General features: G+C 45.6%; 1 protein-coding gene and 1 long non-coding RNA gene across 2 annotated transcripts in view; one reads left to right on the top strand and one right to left on the bottom strand.

The window, feature by feature from the left end:
- The window catches only part of LOC147444108 (uncharacterized), a 61250-nt gene that overhangs the window by 37405 nt on the left and 1846 nt on the right, over positions 1-21999 (top strand). The gene's annotated exons all lie outside the window — the stretch shown is intronic.
- LOC147444109 (uncharacterized) overlaps positions 1-21999 on the bottom strand; it is a 42521-nt gene that overhangs the window by 12301 nt on the left and 8221 nt on the right. The window lies entirely within an intron of this gene.

Below are 21999 nucleotides of genomic sequence, written 5' to 3' on the forward strand. Positions count from 1 at the left end.
ATCTACGCAAAGGATTGCACTAACTCCTATGGAGGCTTTCGACATGATGATGATGGACAGGAAGTTAGAACATGAAGCAAGAAGAGCAGAAAGAATTGCAGAATTTGATCGTGAATGAGTAGAAAGAAAAGCAGAAATGGATTGCGAGAACAAAGCAAGAAAAGCCATGAACGACCGACACATGAAAGAGATGCTGCGACTCTTTTTTCAAGTGCGGGCACAGATGCAAGAGATTCGGGAAAAGGAGACTCTCTTAGTCTCTTCGACTCCAAAGCAAGACACACAGGATTTGCACGATGATAAGCATGATGAATTGCATGATAATGATGAGCATTATGATTTGCATGATGATCAAGATGTGATTTCTCTCAAGTATGATGATTTGCATGATGATCAAGATGTGATTTGTTACGAGCATGATGATTTGCATCAAGATGATGTGATTGTTCACAAGGATGATGGTTTAATTGATGCGTTCTCTAGCGAGGCTAACCTCATTGCAGATTCGATCGATCAAGAAGAACGGATCTTGGCTCTCGAGTCAAGGTCCAAAGAACCCTCTCAGGAAGTATATTGTGTTCAAATGATTAGTCAGCACGCATTGTTCGAGTGTTTCATTCGTGATGCTTTCTTGTATTTTAGTCACCGTCCTTTTGTGATCCCTTTTCCTAGGCATGACATATTGTACGTTGAACATGATTCACTCATGAGTGAGCACGGATGTATACGGATTTTTCATGAAAAGCTGAAAAGTAAGCATTCAAGGAAGTCACATTTCATGTCTCTTCCTTGGCACGACACAGTTGTAGAAAGAGCACATGAAAGTATGAGCACGAAGCATGGGCATTTTCGTTGCGAATTGCCACAGTTGATTGCTTTAGATCAACAAAAAGACAAGATTCCATCTCATTGTTTGCGTGTGTGTGGTGAACGATTTGGCACACCGTCTCTTTGTTCATTTACATTGCATGCACAGTTTTTGAGGAAGACAAGATTTTTTCCAGTCACTTTACATGGAATAGGTATGTTTATGTTTTTGTGTTGGCAGTGGTTTCAGGAATTTTCAGCCATGGAGATTCTTGAAGAAGGAAGAAGCATGACTCTAGACGAAGTTGAAGCATTGAAGGAGCCACAAAAGACTTTGTCGCTTTCGGCGCGGCCCAAAGACAAGCGTGGCAGACCTTTATGAAATTCAAGTATCGCACGACCCACGCATCAGAGTGGGCCAGCGAAGAGTCCTTTCCAGGATTCCAGACCTTGTTGGCGATCTCCCTTGACGCCATATAGTTCGGTACCAGTACCTCACTTTGAAAAGGAGGGGATGTCACGTGACACATCCAACCGTATGTGTCCGTGGACAAGCTACAGCATGACCAGGGTTCAGTTTAGTGAAGTCAGTCTAGGATAGGAAGTGACTGGGTATTGTTAAGGTTCGAAAAGGCAAGGTTAAAGAAGATGAAGGGCAAAGAATGGTTGTTTCCTAAGCTCAACATGTGTTACTATGGGCCTTTTCAAGTGCTTGACAAGATCAGCGATGTGGCTTTCAGGCTGAAATTGCAAGATTCATAATGCGTTTCATGTGAGTCTTCTAAGACCCTTCGTGGGTGATGTGCCAGAAGATATGCCAGATGAGGATCAGCCAGAAGTTGAGGAACTTGATGAGATCCTGGTACCTGAGCAAGTTTTGGCACATAAGGACAAAAAAGTTGAAGGACAAGTTACAAGACATTATTTGGTGAAGTTCAAGAACCATCCGCCTATGGATGCAAAGTGGATGGAAGAGCATGAACTGTCAGAGTCACCAAATATATTGCAGCTTTACCTTTAAGCCTTTGGGTTACAACCTACCTATGCCCCAACCCAACGTGTGCAAAGGAGGGGTAATGATAGAGCTAGTAAATCAAATGTACATATGAATTCATTGTAATAGATGGAAATGACAAAAGTATGAAGGTCTCATTAAGTCATTTGTATCTATGTGTTACGATCTTTCTTGTGGATACATGCGATGATAAAAGAGTGTTGATAGCACAAGATCATCAGTGGCGTGTATTTATGGTATGCAATCGAGGACGTTTGCGATTTCAAGAGGGGGGTATGTCACGAGGACGTGGCAACTGTTAACTATGTCACGAGGACGTGGCAATTGCTAACCTTAGTTGTTGGTTTCTTTCCAATGATTTTTGTTTTATTTTTGAGACCCTCTTTCTGAAGTTGCAAATGGTCGGACATTGTAAGGCCAATGTGAACGGTAGTTTCACTCGCAGACGAGAAGTTGGTCGGCACTGAAATTCGTATAGTAAGAGGATGTCTAGGCTCAGAGCTTGATCATGCAGGTCTCCCTGTTGCACTTAGCAAGTTGGTGGATACTAGGAAGTGAACTCAATAAAGGCATAAAGTCAAGGTGGGATCACCATCAGAAAGTATCCGACAGTTGGGCCACATTGCACTTTTGGATGCGGTCCCAATGAGGATAGATGGTCAGATGACTAGTGGGAGCCCAACGGAAGCATCTCCTAAAATTTAGGAAACTACTATTTTGGGCCGTGAAATGTGTTCGCGTCATTACCTCCGGTATGACTAGGGGAACATTTTACAACTCTGGCGCGAAGTCAATTGAGCAACCAGTTGGGAGATTTTTAGGCGGCAAACCCGAAACGGGAAAATGCTTGTAAATGCGCCAAGTGGCACATTTATGTGAACTTGCCTCACAAAGGAAGAGGTAGCGCTGAATTATAAGCTGGGAGGCCTCATTTTTTAAGAACTGTCACAGGTTAAGAGCTATAAAGTGCTTTCTTTCCCTCTCATGTACAGTGTGGTGCTGGCAGTGATGCTCGGCTCGCTACACACTGCTCTCTCTCTCTCCCCTACGTGCAGTTATGTGATGCCCCACAAGAGGGCTCTTCATTTGACTGATGTACAGCTGTGTGGTTTCATGCTTTTGTGGTAAGGCAAGAGCCTGCATGAGCAGGAACGGGGGTAGCTAGCTGCTACTCCAAAGCAGGCACCGGTGAGGGTCATAACCTCACCGTACAGGTGCAAATTCAGCACTGTGTATGCGCAGAAAATTGACTGTTTTTCAGCCATACGGATGCCAGAACCCTTGGGAATCGTGCCCCACAAGCAAAGGACAGCTAGGGGACTGTTTGGGGCTGAAAACAGGGCAAAAACCAGTAAATACAGCGAGCTGAATTTACTGTTTTTGGTTTGGAATCAGAGGGTATACGCCAGTGGAAGTGAGTTCTAGCAGGGGAATTGGTTTCGTGCAAGTTTTGGGCTTGTTATGCTGCCGAAATTTGGCCAAATCAGGTAGTATCTAGAGGGATACAGGTAAAGGATTCCGAGGGCTCTACTTTGTAATTTACTGTCACGAGGATGTGGCAGTTATTAACCATGTCATAGAGATGTGGCAACTGCTAACCTTGGTTGTTGGTTTCTTTCCAATGGGGTTTATTTTATTTGTTTTGAGACCCTCTTTTTGAAGTAGCAAACGGTCGGACATTGTATGGCCAATGTGAACGGTAGATTCACCCGCAGATGGGAAGTGGTCGGCACTGGAATTCGTATGGTAAGAGGATGTCTAGGTTCAGAGCAAGATCATATAGGTCCCCCCCGTTGCACTTGACAAGTTGGTGGATACTAGGAGGTGAACTCAATTAAGGCGTAAAGTCAAGGTGGGACTACCAACAAAAAGTATCCGACAGTTGGGCCACATTGCACGTTTGGATGCGGTCCCAATGAGGATAGGTGGTTAGAAGACCAGTGGGAGCCCAACGGAAGCATCTCCTAAAATTTAGGGAACTGCTATTTTGGGCCGTGAAATGTGTTCGCGTCATTACCTCCGGTATGACTAGGGGAACATTTTATAACTCTGCCGCGAAGTCAACCGGGCAACCGGTCAGGATATTTTTAAGCGGCAAACCGGAAACGGGAAAATGCTTAAAAATGCGCCAAGTGTCAATTTTTCATGGACTTTCCTCCTACAGAAGAAGTGGCGCTGAATTTTAAGCTGGGAGAGGCCTCATTTCAGCTTCTGTCACAGGTTAAGAGCTATGGAGTGCTTCCTTTCCCTCTCATGTACAGTGTGGTGCTAGGAGTGATGCCCTGCACGCTACACGTTGCTCTCTCTCTCCCCTACGAGCAGTATGTTATGCCCCACTAGTGGGCTTTTCATTTGACCAATGTACAGTTATGTGGGTTCATGCGCGATTGCCGAGGCAAGAGCCTCTTGCACAGGTACGGGATTAGCTAGCGGCTAATCCCCCAGAGGTACAGGTGAATTCGGAGAGGTTTCACGCCAGAAATCTCGTCCGATTCAAAGGGCAAGTAGCCCTACAGGTGCGGGAGCTCGAGGTCTTGCTACGGATGCGACCGGCACGCGAAACGGAGCCCAAAACAGGGAATTACAGCCTGCTGTGTATTTTTGCAGGTTTAGGGTTTCGGCCCTAAACGGACCCTAATACCCTCAGGAGGTTCGGGGACGCAAGGGGACCGCTGTACAGGTGAACTGGCGCATTTTCGGGGCAGAAAACAGAGAATTCAGCGTGCTGCAGATTCTCGCCAGGTTTTGCAAAGTGTCCGTATGCGTCGGGAAAGTCACCTATTGCGTGGGAATACTGACTATGAAGCGTCCTCGCACAGTTATGCTGTCGAAATCGGGCCAGAACAGGTGTTTCTTAGCCTAGATTGTGCGGGGCAGCTTGTGGGAGATCACAGGTTTTATTCCCTTTGATAAAGAATAAAGAAATACCGAAAGGGGCGCCAATTTTGGGGCCTACAGGTTGTCGGTGTCTGCTCGGAGCATTCTAGCTTCCGAGCCGTGTGTGTGATTAAGTGTTAATTCCCGTTACAGGTCTCCTTTGCAAGTGCTATGTGTGTGTGTGTCTAAAGTAAAGAATTTCGGGTGACAGCCAACGCCTACCGCCCTACGGGCGGGTTGCATGGTTCCGTCGTCGGGATATCAATCACGTTTTCTTTAAAGAGTGAGCCTGGAATGTTTTGGGATAAAGACACAGAGTGCAGGAACACGGGGATTACACTATGGCCGACAAGGGGAAGGGAATTATGGAAGAGGGTTCCTCTTCAAAGGACAGGCAGGAGATTCCTATGGTTTTTGAGATTGGCGAGAGCTCACAGCCACGTCAGTCTGTATCTCCTGTCAACGTGAATGTCCCTCCAGTAGTACAGGGCTTTATGACAGGGCAACTTGAGGATGATGCGTTCAAGACTCAGTTAGTTGCCACGGTGAATGTCTTTTCGCAGCTGGTGCAGAATCCAAGGTTTATGAAATTCTTGCAAGTGCCACCAGTGCAACAGCAAAATAGGCAACCTACGCCGCGTACGGAGCTTGTTGATGCTCAAGCTCAGGTACTTCATGTGACGCAGGAGGAAAGGGAACACTCGCATGTTGCGGAGTCGGGGGCTCCAAAGCAGGTTCCTCCCGTGCTTGAACAGGTGGCTAGAACGCCTATTCCACAGGTTATGCCAGTTCAGCCCGCCACCTTTCAGAGCCAGCATACTGTCTTGAATGGACAGGGAGCTGGATACCAGGCTATGCATTCAGTTTTTCCACCACCCACGGTACATCCTGGGTATTTCAGGGGTGGATCAGTGTTCCAAAGTATGGCTGGTTATGCGCCTGGAAGTCAGCCGTACATGCCAGGAACAGTGTTCGGGGGTATGCAAGGCATCATGCCAAACCCTATGTATGGTAGTATCGGCATGCAGCAAGGTTTTCAGAGCAACCACGGCCAATTTGGGGTGCCACAGGGTCATTTTGGCATGGCTGGTTTTTCTGGACAGCAGCCAGATATCGCACCTCTGACGCAAAATGTGAATGGCCAACACGTGCCGATCATGCCTAGTACAGTGCCCATGTTGCAGACCATTCCCTATGACAACTTGGGGGCACTAGAGAAGCCGAAGGCTTACAAAGAAGGTGGTGCAGCGGTAAAGTTCAGTACCTTCAGTGGTTTCGAGGACAAGACAAAGGCACTCACTTTCCTCCGGCAGTTTGATACAGCTTATGCGGGAGGGAATTTTACAGAGGCCTCGAAGGTCAGGAAAGCTGCCACTTTCTTAAAGGACAATGCGCTTACAAGGTGGACGACATTGTTAATGCAAGGACAGGCACCCGCCACTTGGGTTTACTTCAAGCAAATGTTTGCATCTGCTTGGCTGTCAAATGAATTTGAAGCCGATGTCCTGACAGATTGGCACTAGCTTACGGCAGCTTCGTGCAAGAGCTTGCTGGAGTACAATAGGAGGTTTTGTAAAGCATTACTCTCAGTGACCCCCTACAGATTTGTGCCATTGACAGAGCAGATAGAGAAGTATTGTTGTGGGCTGCCTAAAGGGCTTCGCGATTACTGTACAAAGAACAGAGTGGCTACCCTTACTCAGCTTATGGAAGTTGCGAACACTGGTCTTGCCTTGTTGAAAGGAGAGGACAGTGGATTTCCGAGCAGTGACAAAGGAGGGCAGCAAAAGAAAAATTCAGCGAAGAAGCCCTTTGTGAAAATGGCTCCTGATGCGTCACAGGGATCAGAAAAGGCCACCAAAGACAAGGATTCAGCCGGGACTTCTGGAGCGCAGGCAAAGAAACAGAAAAGGAAGCCTTTTGTGCGCAAGTCGCTCGAGGAAAAGAAGGTCCTAATGGCTGAGAACAAATGCTTTATATGTGAGCAGCCTGGTCACTTTTCTATCAATTCTCCACAAAGGAAAAGGCCAGCTGACTCAGAGGATAAAGAAGACCATAAAGGCAAGAAGCCAAAACCCACGGCTGGTTTAGTGCCAGACATGGTGGGTGACAGGCCCAGCACAGATGCGAGTGAGTTATGCAGGGCATGGTGTAAAGTTAGGGATCAGACGGCACTCATCTTTTTTGATCCAGGTGCCAAAGCCAACTTTATCTCACCAGAGTTAGCTATGAAGTTGGGCATCAGAGTTGAAGAGATGGGGTACACAGTAGAGGCAGGGTTGGCATGTCCTGGCCACTCAGAGTGTGTTACTCCCATCATTGGAAAACTGCGTCTGCATATTCAGTCGTATGTGGACACTGAAGAGTTTTACATCATGCCGCTGGAAGGTTGTGACGCCTTGTTGGTGATCCCGTGGATGTTCCGAGTGCATGGAGTCTTGGATGCCTACAACAAAAAGATCACTGTACAGCATAGGGGTAAAACTCACATCTTGGATGTTAAGCTTAAAGGAGAGTTAGTCCCTATTGTATCTGCTTCTGCTATCACTTCTGTAATAAAGAATCATCTTTCTGTGTACTTGATTTTTGCACGTGATGTCTCAGATAGTGATCAGTCAAATTTATCTGTGTTAGATAAAGAAAGGTCAGCATTTTTGCAAAAGTTTAGTGACTGTTTTTCTGATTCATTACCGTCGCAATTGCCGCCAGAGAGACCTGAGGACCATCGGATAGATTTGGTGCCAGGGTGTAGCCCACCAAATAGACCTCCCTACAGGGTTAGTGCGGCGCAGCAGAAAGAGATTATGGGCCAGGTTGAGGAGTTATTAGAGAAGGGGCTGATTCAGCCTATTTCTTCACCCTTTTGCTCCCCAGTGCTCCTAGTGCAGAAGAAGGATGGCTCATGGCGCATGTGTATTGATTACCGTGCGTTGAATAAGAATACCATCAAGAATAGGTTTCCTATTCCTTGCATTGATGATATTCTCGATCGTTTAGAGGGTGCTGCAATTTTCAGCAGGATAGACCTTAAGAGTGGGTACCATCAGATTCGTATAAGGCCAGAGGATGTGCAAAAGACTGCGTTTAGAACGACATTTGGTCTTAATGAGTTTCTAGTGATGCCATTTGGGCTAACAAATGCTCCTGCCACGTTCAACAGAATGATGGACCGGATTTTCCGCTCGCATCAACAGTTTGTTGGAACGTTCTTCGATGATATGATAGTGTATTCGAAGAATGAAGAGGAGCATAGGCGTCACTTGACCATTGTGTTCGAAGAGCTGCGCAGTCACAGGTTACTTGTCAATCCTAAGAAAAGTGAATTCTTCCTCGAAGAGATCAACTTTCTGGGCCACATAGTCTCAAAGGATGGTGTTAGAATGGATCCCGCAGAGGTCGAAGCTATCAAGACATGGCCAAACTTGAAGACTGTGCACGATGTCAGAAGCTTCTTGGGATTGTGTTCATACTATAGAAGGTTTATTAGAAATTTTGCAGAGATAGCATTGCCTCTTCACGCATTGCAAAAGAAAGAAGTCACTTTCAGGTGGACCCAAAAAGAGATTTCAGCTTTTAGTCTCTTAAAGGAAAAGTTGACTTCAGATTTAGTTATTGTTTTGCCAGATCTCAGGAAGTCATTTGTGGTCCAGTGTGACGCGTGTGGCAGTAGCATCGGAGCAGTGCTAATACAAGATGGACGGGTAGTAGCTTATGAAAGCCGAATTTTGCAAGGGCCAGAGAGGACTATGCAAGTCTATGAGAAAGAGCTCTTGGCCGTGATTCATGCGCTTTCTAGCTGGAAGCACTACCTCTTAGGCGCTTATTTTGTTGTCCAAACAGATCATCAGACCTTGCGATACTTCTTGACACAGTCAAAGTTATCCGAAAAGCATATGCGATGGGCAAACATTCTTTCCATGTTCCACTTCCAGATTATGCATGTGGAAGGCAAGAAGAATGTTGTGGTTGATGCGTTATCAAGAAAGCCACAAATTTTAGCTGTGTCAATTCCTTATCATCATGAGTTAGATGACATGAAGGAACAATATATTGTTGATGAAGATTTTGCAGGGATCTTTGAACAGTTACAAGAGGGGCAACATCACGAGCACTACCTCCTCAGAGATGGTTTTATGATGATGCATGGCAGACTTTGTGTCACTAGGCCATTGCGACATAAGGTCAATAAGGTCATGGAAGAGAGTCATGTCCCACCGTATGCAGGGCATCGTGGCATTGATGCAACAATTAAAGCGGTAGAGACATTCTTCTATTGGCCTACCTTGAGGAGAGATGTGGATGCCTTTGTGCGAGCATGCATAGTTTGCCAAAAGGTCAAGTTTGACAGGCAAAAGGCACCAGGGTTGTTACAACCACTGCCGATTCCGGATAAGCCATGGGAAAGCATTGCTATGGACTTTATCTTTGATCTTCCAAGGACGCCATCAGGGAATGATGGTATATGGACCATTATCTGCAGGTTCAGCAAGCAAGCCCATTTTATCCCTGTCAGGAAGAAGATAAAATCTGATCAAATGGCACGCTTGTTCATGTACAATGTGTTTAAGTACCATGGTATGCCACAATCGATTATCAGTGATCGTGATCCTCGCATGACCAGTTTGTTCTGGAGAGGATTGTTTGAGAACATGGGCACTACGCTTAAGTTTTCGTCTTCGTTTCATCCACAAACTGATGGACAGTCAGAAGAGGCTAATTCTATTGTCTTAGATCTGCTGAAATGCTATGTGTCAGATAATAAGGGCAAGTGGGAACAGTATTTGCCTATGCTTGAGTATGCGTACAATAATACGGTGCATTCGTCTACTGGCAAGGCACCTTTTGAGATTGTTGAAGGCGGCAAAAAGGTTCCTCCCATTTTGCATACAAAGGACAAGATCTTTGAAGCAGATCGATATGTTGAGAACATGGATGAGATGTATAAGAAGATTAAAGTTGCCTTGGAGAAGACTCAGGCAAAGCAGAAAAAGGCTGCTGATCGTCACCGTCGTGAATTGCTGTTATCACCTGGTGATTGAGTTCTGCTAAGGTTCGAAAAGGTAAGGTTAAAGAAGATGAAGGGCAAGGAACGGCTGTTTCCTAAGCTCAGCATGCGTTACTATGGGCCTTTTCAAGTGCTTGACAAGATCAGCGATGTGGCTTACAGGCTGAAATTGCCTGATGCGTGGAAGATTCATAATGCGTTTCACGTGGGTCTTCTAAGACCCTTCGTGGGTGATGTGCCAGAAGATATGCCAGTTGAGGATCAGCCAGAAGTTGAGGAACTTGATGAGATTCTCGTACCTGAGGAAGTTTTGGCACATAAGGACAGAAAAGTTAAAGGACAATTTGCAAGACGCTATTTGGTGAAGTTCAAGAACTATCTGCCTATGGATGCAAAGTGGATGGAAGAGCATGAACTGTCAGAGTCACCAAATGTATTGTAGCTTTACCTTGAAGCCTTTGGGTTACAGCCTACTTATGCCTCAACCCAACGTGTGCAAAGGAGGGGTAATGATAGAGCTAGTACATCAAATGTACATATGAATTCAGTGCCATAGATGGAAATGGCAAAAGTATGAAGGCCTCATTAAGTCATTTGTATCTATGTATGTTACGACCTTTCTTGCGGATACATGCGATGATAAAAGAGTGTTAATAGCACAAGATCATGAGTGGCGTGTATTTATGGTATGCAATCGAGGACGTTTGCGATTTCAAGAGGGGGGTATGTCACGAGGATGTGGCAGTTATTAACCATGTCACAGAGATGTGGCAACTGCTAACCTTGGTTGTTGGTTTCTTTTCAATGGGGTTTATTTTATTTGTTTTGAGACCCTCTGTTTGAAGTAGCAAACGGTCGGACATTGTATGGCCAATGTGAACGGTAGATTCACCCACAGACGGGAAGTGGTCGGCACTGTCACAGGTTAAGAGCTATAAAGTGCTTTCTTTCCCTCTCATGTACAGTGTGGTGCTGCCAGTGATGCCCGGCACGCTACACACTGCTCTCTCTCTCCCCTACGTGCAGTTATGTGATGCCCCACAAGAGGGCTCTTCATTTGACTGATGTACAGCTGTGTGGTTTCATGCTTTTGTGGTAAGGCAAGAGCCTCCATGAGCAGGAACGGGGGTAGCTAGCTGCTACTCCAAAGCAGGCACCGGTGAGGGTCATAACCTCACCGTACAGGTGCAAATTCAGCACTGTGTATGCGCAGAAAATTGACTGTTTTTCAGCCATACGGATGCCAGAACCCTTGGGAATCGTGCCCCACAAGCAAAGGACAGCTAGGGGACTGTTTGGGGCTGAAAACAGGGCAAAAACCAGTAAATACAGCGAGCTGAATTTACTGTTTTTGGTTTGGAATCAGAGGGTATACGCCAGTGGAAGTGAGTTCTAGCAGGGGAATTGGTTTCGTGCAAGTTTTGGGCCTGTTATGCTGCCGAAATTTGGCCAAATCAGGTAGTATCTAGAGGGATACAGGTAAAGGATTCCGAGGGCTCTACTTTGTAATTTACTGTCACGAGGATGTGGCAGTTATTAACCATGTCACAGAGATGTGGCAACTGCTAACCTTGGTTGTTGGTTTCTTTCCAATGGGGTTTATTTTATTTGTTTTGAGACCCTCTTTTTGAAGTAGCAAACGGTCGGACATTGTATGGCCAATGTGAACGGTAGATTCACCCGCAGACGGGAAGTGGTCGGCACTGGAATTCGTATGGTAAGAGGATGTCTAGGTTCAGAGCAAGATCATATAGGTCCCCCCCGTTGCACTTAGCAAGTTGGTGGATACTAGGAGGTGAACTCAATTAAGGCGTAAAGTCAAGGTGGGACTACCAACAAAAAGTATCCGACAGTTGGGCCACATTGCACTTTTGGATGCGGTCCCAATGAGGATAGGTGGTTAGAAGACCAGTGGGAGCCCAACGGAAGCATCTCCTAAAATTTAGGGAACTGCTATTTTGGGCCGTGAAATGTGTTCGCGTCATTACCTCCGGTATGACTAGGGGAACATTTTATAACTCTGCCGCGAAGTCAACCGGGCAACCGGTCAGGATATTTTTAAGCGACAAACCGGAAACGGGAAAATGCTTGAAAATGCGCCAAGTGTCAATTTTTCATGGACTTTCCTCCTACAGAAGAAGTGGCGCTGAATTTTAAGCTGGGAGAGGCCTCATTTCAGCTTCTGTCACAGGTTAAGAGCTATGGAGTGCTTCCTTTCCCTCTCATGTACAGTGTGGTGCTAGGAGTGATGCCCTGCACGCTACACGTTGCTCTCTCTCTCCCCTACGAGCAATATGTTATGCCCCACTAGTGGGCTTTTCATTTGACCAATGTACAGTTATGTGGGTTCATGCGCGATTGCCGAGGCAAGAGCCTCTTGCACAGGTACGGGATTAGCTAGCGGCTAATCCCCCAGAGGTACAGGTGAATTCGGAGAGGTTTCACGCCAGAAATCTCGTCCGATTCAAAGGGCAAGTAGCCCTACAGGTGCGGGAGCTCGAGGTCTTGCTACGGATGTGACGGGCACGCGAAACGGAGCCCAAAACAGGGAATTACAGCCTGCTGTGTATTTTTGCAGGTTTAGGGTTTCGGCCCTAAACGGACCCTAATACCCCCAGGAGGTTTGGGGACGCAAGGGGACTGCTGTACAGGTGAACTGGCGCATTTTCGGGGCAGAAAACAAAGAATTCATTGTGCTGCAGATTCTCGCCAGGTTTTGCAAAGTGTCCGTATGCGTCGGGAAAGTCCCCTATTGCGTGGGAATACTGACTGTGAAGCGTCCTAGTACAGTTATGTTGCCGAAATCGGGCCAGAATAGGTGTTTCTTAGCCTAGATTGTGCGGGGCAGCTTGTGGGAGATCACAAGTTTTATTCCCTTTGATAAAGAATAAAGAAATACCGAAAGGGGCGCCAATTTTGGGGCTTACAGGTTGTCGGTGTTTGCTCGGAGCATTCTAGCTTCCGAGCCGTGTGTGTGATTAAGTGTTAATTCCCGTTATAGGTCTCCTTTGCAAGTGCTCTGTGTGTGTGTGTCTAAAGTAAAGAATTTCGGGTGAAAGCCAACGCTTACCGCCCGATGGGCCGGTTGCATTTACCCTCTCAAAGACCGAAAGGGCCGCCAATTTTGGGGCCTACAGGTTGTCGGCGTCTAGTCGGAGCATTCTAGCTTTTGAGTCGTTTATGTGCTTAAGTGTTAATTCCCGTCACAGGTTTCCTTGCACGTTCTCTGTGTGTGTCTAAAGTAAAGAATTTCGGGTGAAAGCCAACACCTACCGCCCCACGGGCCGGTTTCATCACAAGTGTGATGGCATAGCATAACTCAATGCCCTAAAAGGTCCACAAACTTGGTTGGCCATTAGAAATCGAGTTGGGCCTAAAAATTGCGTAAGCATCTGCCGACGTGGCAACCAAAGGAATTTTCGCCACAAATCATAGAGTTGTTCGGTAGGACCTGTGCAAGCTTTTGGGGCCATGCTTTAGGTCACAAAAAGGATATGTGTGTCCCCCTATTTTGGGCCCTTGTGTAACCTTTATAAGTATGCCCAGGGCCTCCTCTGGCAGATTAGCTTGGGAGCACTGTAGACCTCTGGGCGTTGGTACTTTTGTGATCATCAATCAAGGAACAAATACTGGAAGGAGCGCCAATCTTTGAGGCTAGTGCTTCTGGAAGAAAAAGACCAAAGCAAAGCCGGCTACAGAAAAGCAGGAACTGTACTCGCAATAACAGTTTGACGAAGCTCTTGAGTAAAGATCAATCAAATGATGAAAGCCAACAAGCACAATCGGAAGAGATGCAACTTAAGAGGATTTTTTCTATTACTCGGGCCGAAAATCGACTTTTGAGGCTGCTAATAGTAGGAAGCATGTTCGCTAGATTCTTGTTTTTTTTCATCTTCAAACAGCTTAGACGGCTGCTCTTTTTGTAGTTCCAACAAGGATGAAAAGAGGTGAATGAAGCAGAGAAAGAACGAGAAAAGGTCCAAGAAGAGGTCTAGAAAGCACAAAAAGCAATCTAGTAGCTCAGAGGAGGACACCTCGTTCTCTTCCAACAATTATGTCAATGATTCCTACATTTTTGGTACCATCTATAGTAAGAAGCAGAACCACCTCAAAAGACCCACTTAGCACAAAAACCTTAGAAAGAAGGAAAAAAAAGACCAAAAGAGTTGAAGGATGAGGTCAAGCGGTAAGGTTTGAGATTTTTTTTGGGCTACAAGGATTCTCATTGAGCCCTCTATTATATTCAATGGTTTGGCACCGCTTTCCCTAGGGGCAACTTCTTTGAAGCCTCCAAGATACAAAAGGCGGCATCTTCTCAAGGTACTCTTTAGATGGGGTAACTTCAACTTTAGTAATCACTGGAGAGGATTTTGGCTTGAGGCTGTAATCATCTTCCAGTAATGAATCCCAAAATTCTTCAGAATCATCTTCAGGAACTGTCACTTAATGACTTGCAATTGGCATATCATCATCAGCAAAGCATCAAAGAAAGCATAGTCGTCTTCAGACTTAGAATCTGCAACTATCTCCTTATCTTTGTTTGGTAACAATGTCCAAAGAAACCACCGCAAATTGTACATAATCCTACCTTCTTTGAAGTCAAAGATCCATTTGACGAAGAGCCTTGTTGAGTATTGGAATGCCGATCTTGAGAAAAATCACGTCCTTTACCACGATCAAGTGGAGGAACATGTGAAGAAGATCTGCTTTGAGATTGTCGATCTTGAGAATAGAATCTTGAAGCTAAATAAGGTGCTATGGCTTGTTGTCTGAACTGAGATTGATGTTGCTGACTTTGGCTATAGCTGTCTCTGCGATCGCGCTGTGAAAAGGGAGCGCTATTTGAAGATCTGTCACCAGGAAGAAATTTCCATGTAGGGCGCTGATTATCGCCAAGACACTCCACATAGGCAATTGCAGCATCCAAGGTGGTAGGGTTGTATTTGTGCACATCGTCCTTCAGGTTGGGTTCGAGTCCGTCGATAAAGCTGTGAAGTTTATTAGAGGGACTAAGGGTCTCTATCTCCAGAGTTAGCCTTTGGAACTCTGTGATGTACATGGCCAAGGAACCTGTCTGGCTCAGGCGGCAAAGAGAGGACCGGGCATGAAAATCCGCATTGGCAGGTTCGAACGCCTTGTGAATAGCATGACGGAATTTATCCCAAGAAGGTGTGTGTTTACCATCAACAACCCGTCGTTGCCACCAAAGAAATGTTGTGTCCTTGAACAGAGAACTAGCAAGTGCAACTTTTTTACTCTCGACCAAGTCCGTGTTGGACAAGTAGACCTCCATTTTGAATAGCCATTGGTCCAGCACGCGCTTGTCGCGGCGACTAGTGTATGGTTCCGGTAGTTTAACATCAAGCTTCTTCTTCTATGCATTAAAAATTTTGTAAAGTAATTGACGTTCGCGATTGTCTACCTCTTCAATTGGATCTGGTTCGTTTGGTTCGTCCACTGAAGCTTCGGAAGAAGGTGTGGAAGATGCTGCATTAGTAGTCCGAGAAATAGCAGGACGACTTCGAGAAGTGTTTTGCGTCTGCATCTCATCCAAGCAAGTGTGAAGTGATGCGAGGCTTATGGAAAGTGTGGCCATCTGCTCCTTGATTAGAGTAAGGGCGTCGTTAGATTGACGACCTCCGTCCTGAGAATTCGGCATGGTTATGCCTCAAAGGGAATAACGAACAGGTGCAGGAGCAGGTTTGGGAATAGGTTTTGGGACGGGTACATGCACATGGGAGCACCTGCGAATCCTCAGAGGGAATTCGCCGGTACCGCTTCTTCGGGAACTTCATCTAGATGCGAGATTTACGGAATCGGCACATCCTGGAATTCGTCCGCCATCGCGTGCGGAGTACGGTGCTTGCTGAGGGGCCAGCGCTGGAGGAAAGGGTGGGAGTAGCGTGCGTAAGGAGAGAACGTTGGCTGCTCTCATTCTTGTTTTTACGCAAGTTAAATTGAAAGGGTGCTTTCACATGGGGTAAAAATTATGGGGGTTGGCTGGCCACTTAAATGAAACTCATTGGGCTGATTTTTTTAGTTATATCGTACGTGACTTATGCTGGCCAAATTCGCGTGCAAAATCTGGAGCGCTGCCGAATTACGTACAACTGTGGCTACTCATCGAAGGGGCACGCGTGAGCGAAAAGGCATGGCTAGAGGGTATCACGGAAGAGGTACCTCCAAGGGGCACAAGCGACGGGTTTTCTTGATGAGGGTATATTCACAGCAAAAGTCGCAAAGGCAGCTAGCGAAATGCAACCCAACGATTCAGCCAGCCTGGGTCGACACCAAAGGGCACGGGAGCATGCAAGGGGGAATCTGCGGCCACCACTCCATCTCAGCCCGGGTAAGCAATTGCTCTCAAATCAGCCACCAAAGGGTGCGTGCGTGTCTGGTAGAGGTTGCGGGAGAGGGTTACATCAGGGGGTTAAACACCGGCGTCACAATCTGCAATCCATCTTTCTTCTGCTTCCGTGCAACTCCAGGAAGGGGGGGAGAAGGTAGCGGCAAGGGTGAGAGGCTCACAACCTTCGGGTCTCGGGAAATTTTTTTGCTCAGATACCACTGTAAGGATTCTAGGTACTAATCCTTAATTAAGTACTTAAACTCATGATTAAGACTTAAGAAACTTGAACTATACTCAGAAACAAGACTCAGAAGACTCTGTGTTGATTCATTGATGATTGCTTGAAAATGAGTACAATAGGCTCCTTATATAGGAGACGAAGAGACACAAATGAAAAGACACCTCTCCTGGTGAAGAGACATGACTTTAGACGTAAAGACACATCCTTTCGGCGAAAAGCTGCAACCATTGGGCGAAGAGTTGCACCAGTAGAGCGAAGGGGAGTTGTCGAAGGAGTGTGGGTTTTGGCTAAGAGGCACGTCTCTTGGGCGAAGGGGTGTGACCATCCAAGCGCATGGGTCCTCCTTGGCATGGCACTTTGCGTATCTGCAACTAGGAGTAGATGTATTGCTGTTAACATAGTCACAATTGTGACAGGATTCCACTAATTTTGAAACAACTGAAACCGATACGAGTGACACAGACTCGTCCTTCATTACAATCTATTTTCTCATTCTTCAAGATGGCTTTCCTTGCCCTTTAATTGACCACGACAGTGTTCTTGAGGAACCAAGGGATTCCTCGGAGGACGTCACACCCTTCCAAAGGCATGATGTAAAAGTCCTTGTGCCCTAAATGTAACAAACTGCTGACATGTCAAAGCCTAAAGAATGGAGCCAACTTACAAATGCCGGCCGAGGGGCCAAAACCCTAAGAAGAACAAGTAACAGAAGAAGTCCTCCCAACTTATGGGGACCCCGTCCGATGGGGCCCCAAGTGACATAAAGGATTAAAATAAAGCAAGACCCGCACACATGCAAAAACTGATGACGTGGCAATTTTTGAAAATTGCGCTGGCGTGATGACGTGGCAGGCTGTACGGATTTTTGCGTTTTGCGTTAGCTGATGACAAGGCAGGTTGTACGGATTTCCGTGATTTACGCTGGCAGCTTTTTGGCTTTGCTTTTGGACCAGATGCTTTTAAGTTTGAAGGCTTTTTACTATAAACTGCTTTTTAGGCCAAGGGCCTTTAAATATGAGGTTAGGGCTCATTGTCTGGCATGCTTCTTGGAGAAGGTGCAGAGTTTGGAGTACCGGCTTGTACTGTGTTGGTGCAATATAAAGAAATACCGAAAGGGGCGCCAAGGTTTGGGGCCAATACTCTCTGGAGTGGAATTCCGCCACTCCATGTCGCGTGTCGTCTCTCTCTCTCTCTCTCTCTCTCTCTCTCTCTCAGTTCAGTTGTTATTGAAGTGTAAAAGTCTGTTCAAGTCTGTTCTTGTCTATTGGCACATGGTGCCCGTCTTGTGACAGTGGTATCAGAGCATTAGGCGTGTGCTTTTCTGAAAGCATACCGGTCCTATAAAAGAGGAGACAGAGCTATTGAAAATTTGAAACCCGGACATCTTCGCCCTGCAACCCGGACATCTTCACCTTGCGACCTGGACTTATTAGCCACTCCACCCTTACTTCATCGCGCATCAGGCGTGCTCCCGTCTTCACGGCTCATGTCTTACAAGGCATAAGCCAATTATGATCACTTGCAAGAGAAGGATCCAGATTTTTTTCAAGTCACTGTTTTTCTCAGAAGCAGTGCCATGCAGATGTTGATGTCTACAGCTAGCAAGCAGTATACTCTGAGTACTTGGCAAGCTTTCAAGAAAAAAAAATAAATTTGCCCGAAGTTATATGGTTTCTGACATCGTCCTTCGGAGTGCAACTTCTGGCAGAGTGGGGTATCTTGAAATGCTTGCCATGAAAACCCTAGCAGATTATAACTTGAAATTTTTCGACATCTCTCAGTAGATGTCTCTTCACGAGCAGATGACCTTGGAGGTCGAGTGCGATTGCTATCTTGGGACTACCATCGCCGTCAAAGAAACATTGTTTGTCCAAGAGTTGATGGACCATGCTGCTCGGCTACGACCTTACGGAATGAACCTAACCCTAATTTTTGGTGCAGGTTCCAGGATGGAAAGTTAGTCAAGCTCGAAAAGTTAGTCGACTTTTCGAGCTCGACTGATGTCGAGATTGCTTTTTAAGTTTGTAATCTGTTTGAGAACTTGTTTGGTTATCTGTTTGGAATTTGTTTGAAATGGATGGTATCTGTTTTGAATCTATCTTGGTGCCGATTTGAATTGTTTGACTCTGGTTTTAATATTGGTTTCAATGATTGGTGATTTTACTTGCGGGTGGAGTAGTGAGAAATGTTGTTTTGCTATTGTTTGAACCTCCGAACGACGCAGATGGGATGTCTGGGGAGCGTTTGGTTGTATGCTTGTAATATAATTGTTGTTGTGACTCTCGGCCCGGACCTGGATGGTTATGTGGGAGGAGTATTAAGAAGTCTAAGCAGTGGTTACTCTCAGCACCTCCAAACGACGCACGCTGCGGTTTGGGGGGCGTTTGGTTGTAAAGGACTCTATATCTCCCGGCTTGGATCTTTTTAGGTTATGCGGGAAGAGTGATGAGGGAGTCGTTGAATATCTCCCGGCCCGGACCTTGTTAGGTTATGCGGGAGGAGTGTTCATCAACTGCTTTATGTTTCTATATCTTGTAACATGCATATGTGAGCATTTGTGTTGCATTGTGATGTGCCAACCACTGAATATTCCTAATTGGATGAGATTGCCTGGGTATGTAATTTTTTAGTGCATCAAGACACCCGTGGAAGATCAGTACGGTCTGGGTGTGATGGCTAATTTTATTACGCCGGAATATCAAGAGTTCCGATATGGACGAAAGGAGAAGCTAACTCCTTGATCAAAAGAGCAGAAAGGAGAAGCTAACTCCTTGATCAAAACAGTCGAAAGGAGAAGCTAACTCCTTGATCAAAAGAGGAGAAAGGAGAAGCTAACTCCTTAATAAAAAGAGCAAACTGATTGTCCCTCGGAATGTCCCTCGGAATGACCCTCGGAAATTTTTGAGCTAACTTGAGTTGTTTTGTAGATATGCTGTAATCGCGGACGATTACTCTCTTTCAAGAAGGGGAGATGTAACAAACTGCTGACGTGTCAAAGCTTAAAGAATGGAGCCAACTTACAAATGCCGGCCGAGGGGCCTAAACCCTAAGAAGATCAAGTAACAGAAGAAGTCCTCCCAACTAATGGGGACCCCGTCCGATGGGGCCCCAAGTGACATAAAGGATTAAAATAAAGAAGTACCCGCACATGTAAAACTGATGACGTGGCAGTTTTCGAAAATTGCGCTAACATGATGACATGGCAGGCTGTACGGATTTCCGCGTTTTGCGCTGACATGATGACGTGGTAGGGTGTACGGATTTTCGCGTTTTGCACTGGCTGATGACGTGGCAGGCTGTACGGATTTCTGTGATTTACGCTGACAGCTTTTTGGCTTTGCTTTTGGAGCAGATGCTTTTAAGTTTGAAGGCTTTTTACTGTAAACTGCTTTTTAGGCCAAGGGCCTTTAAATATGAGGTTAGGGCTCATTCTCTGGCATGCTTCTTGGAGAAGGTGCAGAGTTTGGAGTACCGGCTTGTACTGTGTTGGTGCAATATAAAGAAATACCGAAAGGGACGCCAAGGTTTGGGGCCAATACTCTCTGGGGTGGGATTCCGCCACTCCATGTCGTGTATCGTCTCTCTCTCTCTCTCTCTCTCTCAGTTCAGTTGTTATTGAAGTGCTAAAAGTCTGATCAAGTCTGTTCTTTTCTATTGGCACGTGGTGCCCGTCTTGTGACACTAAATACCCCTGACAATGCAAATGTAGTTTGCCAATGATAGATGTAATGGCAACATCCCGTATGGGTGCCTCTAGAACAGCCTCGGCTTGTGGCCCCATTTCCTTCGGCGTAATTTCAAATCGAGCCGCCAGTTTGGTTGAGGTCGTCCTTGCTTTTCCATCAAAGAAGATAAGGGTTTCTTGGTCCCGCACTTTGCCCCATGCTTTGCAAAGTTTGGTACTTTTCGTCTATTTGATGAGGGTCGGTCCTCACAAAGTCTGATATCAGTCCTGCATTCGGCTTTCCTTTTCTTCCGCGCTCTTCGGCTGCTCTAGAATTCCCAAGCTTGTCTTCTGGTGGTCCTCTAATTCTTCTTTTCAAGAATTCTGTTCAACTCTTTCTGTGAATACGGGTTCCGCTTTTCTGCATTCGTTTGTCCTTTCAGCTATCCTCCCGACCTTGAGAGGAGAATCAATGGCCTCTCACTATCTTGAATAGATCTTATCAATCGGGTAATTCTTCTTGTGTTTCGCAAATCTTGGGTCTTTGGAGTACTTGATCACATGTATCAACCTACAATTGACGTTCTATAGTTGACGTTTGTACTCCGTTCTGACAAAGTTTTCCACCAAGAATTTGTCCAATCTTCGTTCTTTTCTTCAGTTCTCGCGCCGGATTTCAACTTTTCTTTGCCTACCCACCAGAGGGGTTATCTTTGTCAGATTCTCCACGAGAATCCATATGTAATCTAGGGTTCTTCATGGCTTATGTCCTGTAAGACAGAGCGATGAAGACGGGAGCGTACCGGATGCACGATGAAGTAAGGTGATAATCTTATTCTTCCTGTTTGGATAAGCAGCGAAGTTGAGATCACATATTGTCAAGTTTGGTTCTTTGCTCTTCGTAGGTTTGTAGTAGTATTCATTTTTCGATTTCGTATTTAGCTTACTTGAGGACTTAAGAATGTGTTCCGTTAGAAGTTGTTGTGTGAAGTTTGATTTTTAGGATTAAGTTTTTAAGATGTCTTATCCTTTTTTGCTTAAAGTTGAGTATTTGTTTTAAGCCAAGTAAGTTGCGTCAACTTATTTTACACATACCTTTTCTAAAAACATTTTTAAGTTAATAATGTTTTGTTTTATCTAGTTTTGTTTCGTAGCAAACAAAGTGATTTAGTTTGTTTGTTTTTATTTTTCTTTTCTTTTCTTGGTCCCTTGCTTTTACAGTTTTATGAGTGCTTTATTCCCTCTTATAATTCGTGAGTTCAGACTATTCTAAACTTATGAAGGTATATATAAGGGTGGGAGTGGCTAATAATCTCAACTGTTCCGTCCTGTTCTCCTCAAGAATCTGTGTGCGCTGCAGAAGGAATCGGATTCTCCGTAGAAGAAGAATCTTTCATAGCTCTGATACCATTGTAACTAACTTGGACACTCCAAGCGAGAAATCAATAGTAACACACGAATAGAAACTTCAAAATTATTGATCTTTGAGAGAGAGAGAGAGAGAGAGAGAGAGAGAGAGAGAGAGAGAGAGAGCCCGTCGGAGTTTTGTTCCGAGAGGTATTGGCCCCAAGGTTTGGTGCCCCTTTCGATATTTCTTTATCATTAATCATTGCCAAGTACAACTCCCGAGAGACCTTTGCTCATAGGCTATGAGTCCACATGCTCTGCAGAGTGACGCCCCAGGGACTCTTGTAAACTTACAAGGGGTGCTCAAAAGTAGAGCCCCAAAAGCATTCAGTTCAAAAGCACTAAACCCAAAAGCATTTGCTAGTGTTGAGACTCCCTAAAGCAGCCAGCATAATTTCTAGGAATCCATAGAGCCTGCAGCACACCAACGCAATTTACGAAAAATCCGTACAGTCTGCCACGCCAACAGTCAGCGTAAAACGTGAGGGCTTTCAGTAGGCTTGACACGTCACCAGCCTTCTCGTAATTCCCTTTTTATATTTCCTTGTGTCCCCCAAGGGCCCATCGGATGGGACCCAATAAGTTGGAACAACTAAATCTTGTCATTTTTCAGGGTGGATATGCCACGCCATCA

Source organism: Adiantum capillus-veneris, chromosome 13, assembly GCF_014529385.1.
Source record: "Adiantum capillus-veneris isolate H3 chromosome 13, ASM1452938v2, whole genome shotgun sequence".
In the NCBI taxonomy this organism is placed as follows: Eukaryota; Viridiplantae; Streptophyta; class Polypodiopsida; order Polypodiales; family Pteridaceae; genus Adiantum; species Adiantum capillus-veneris.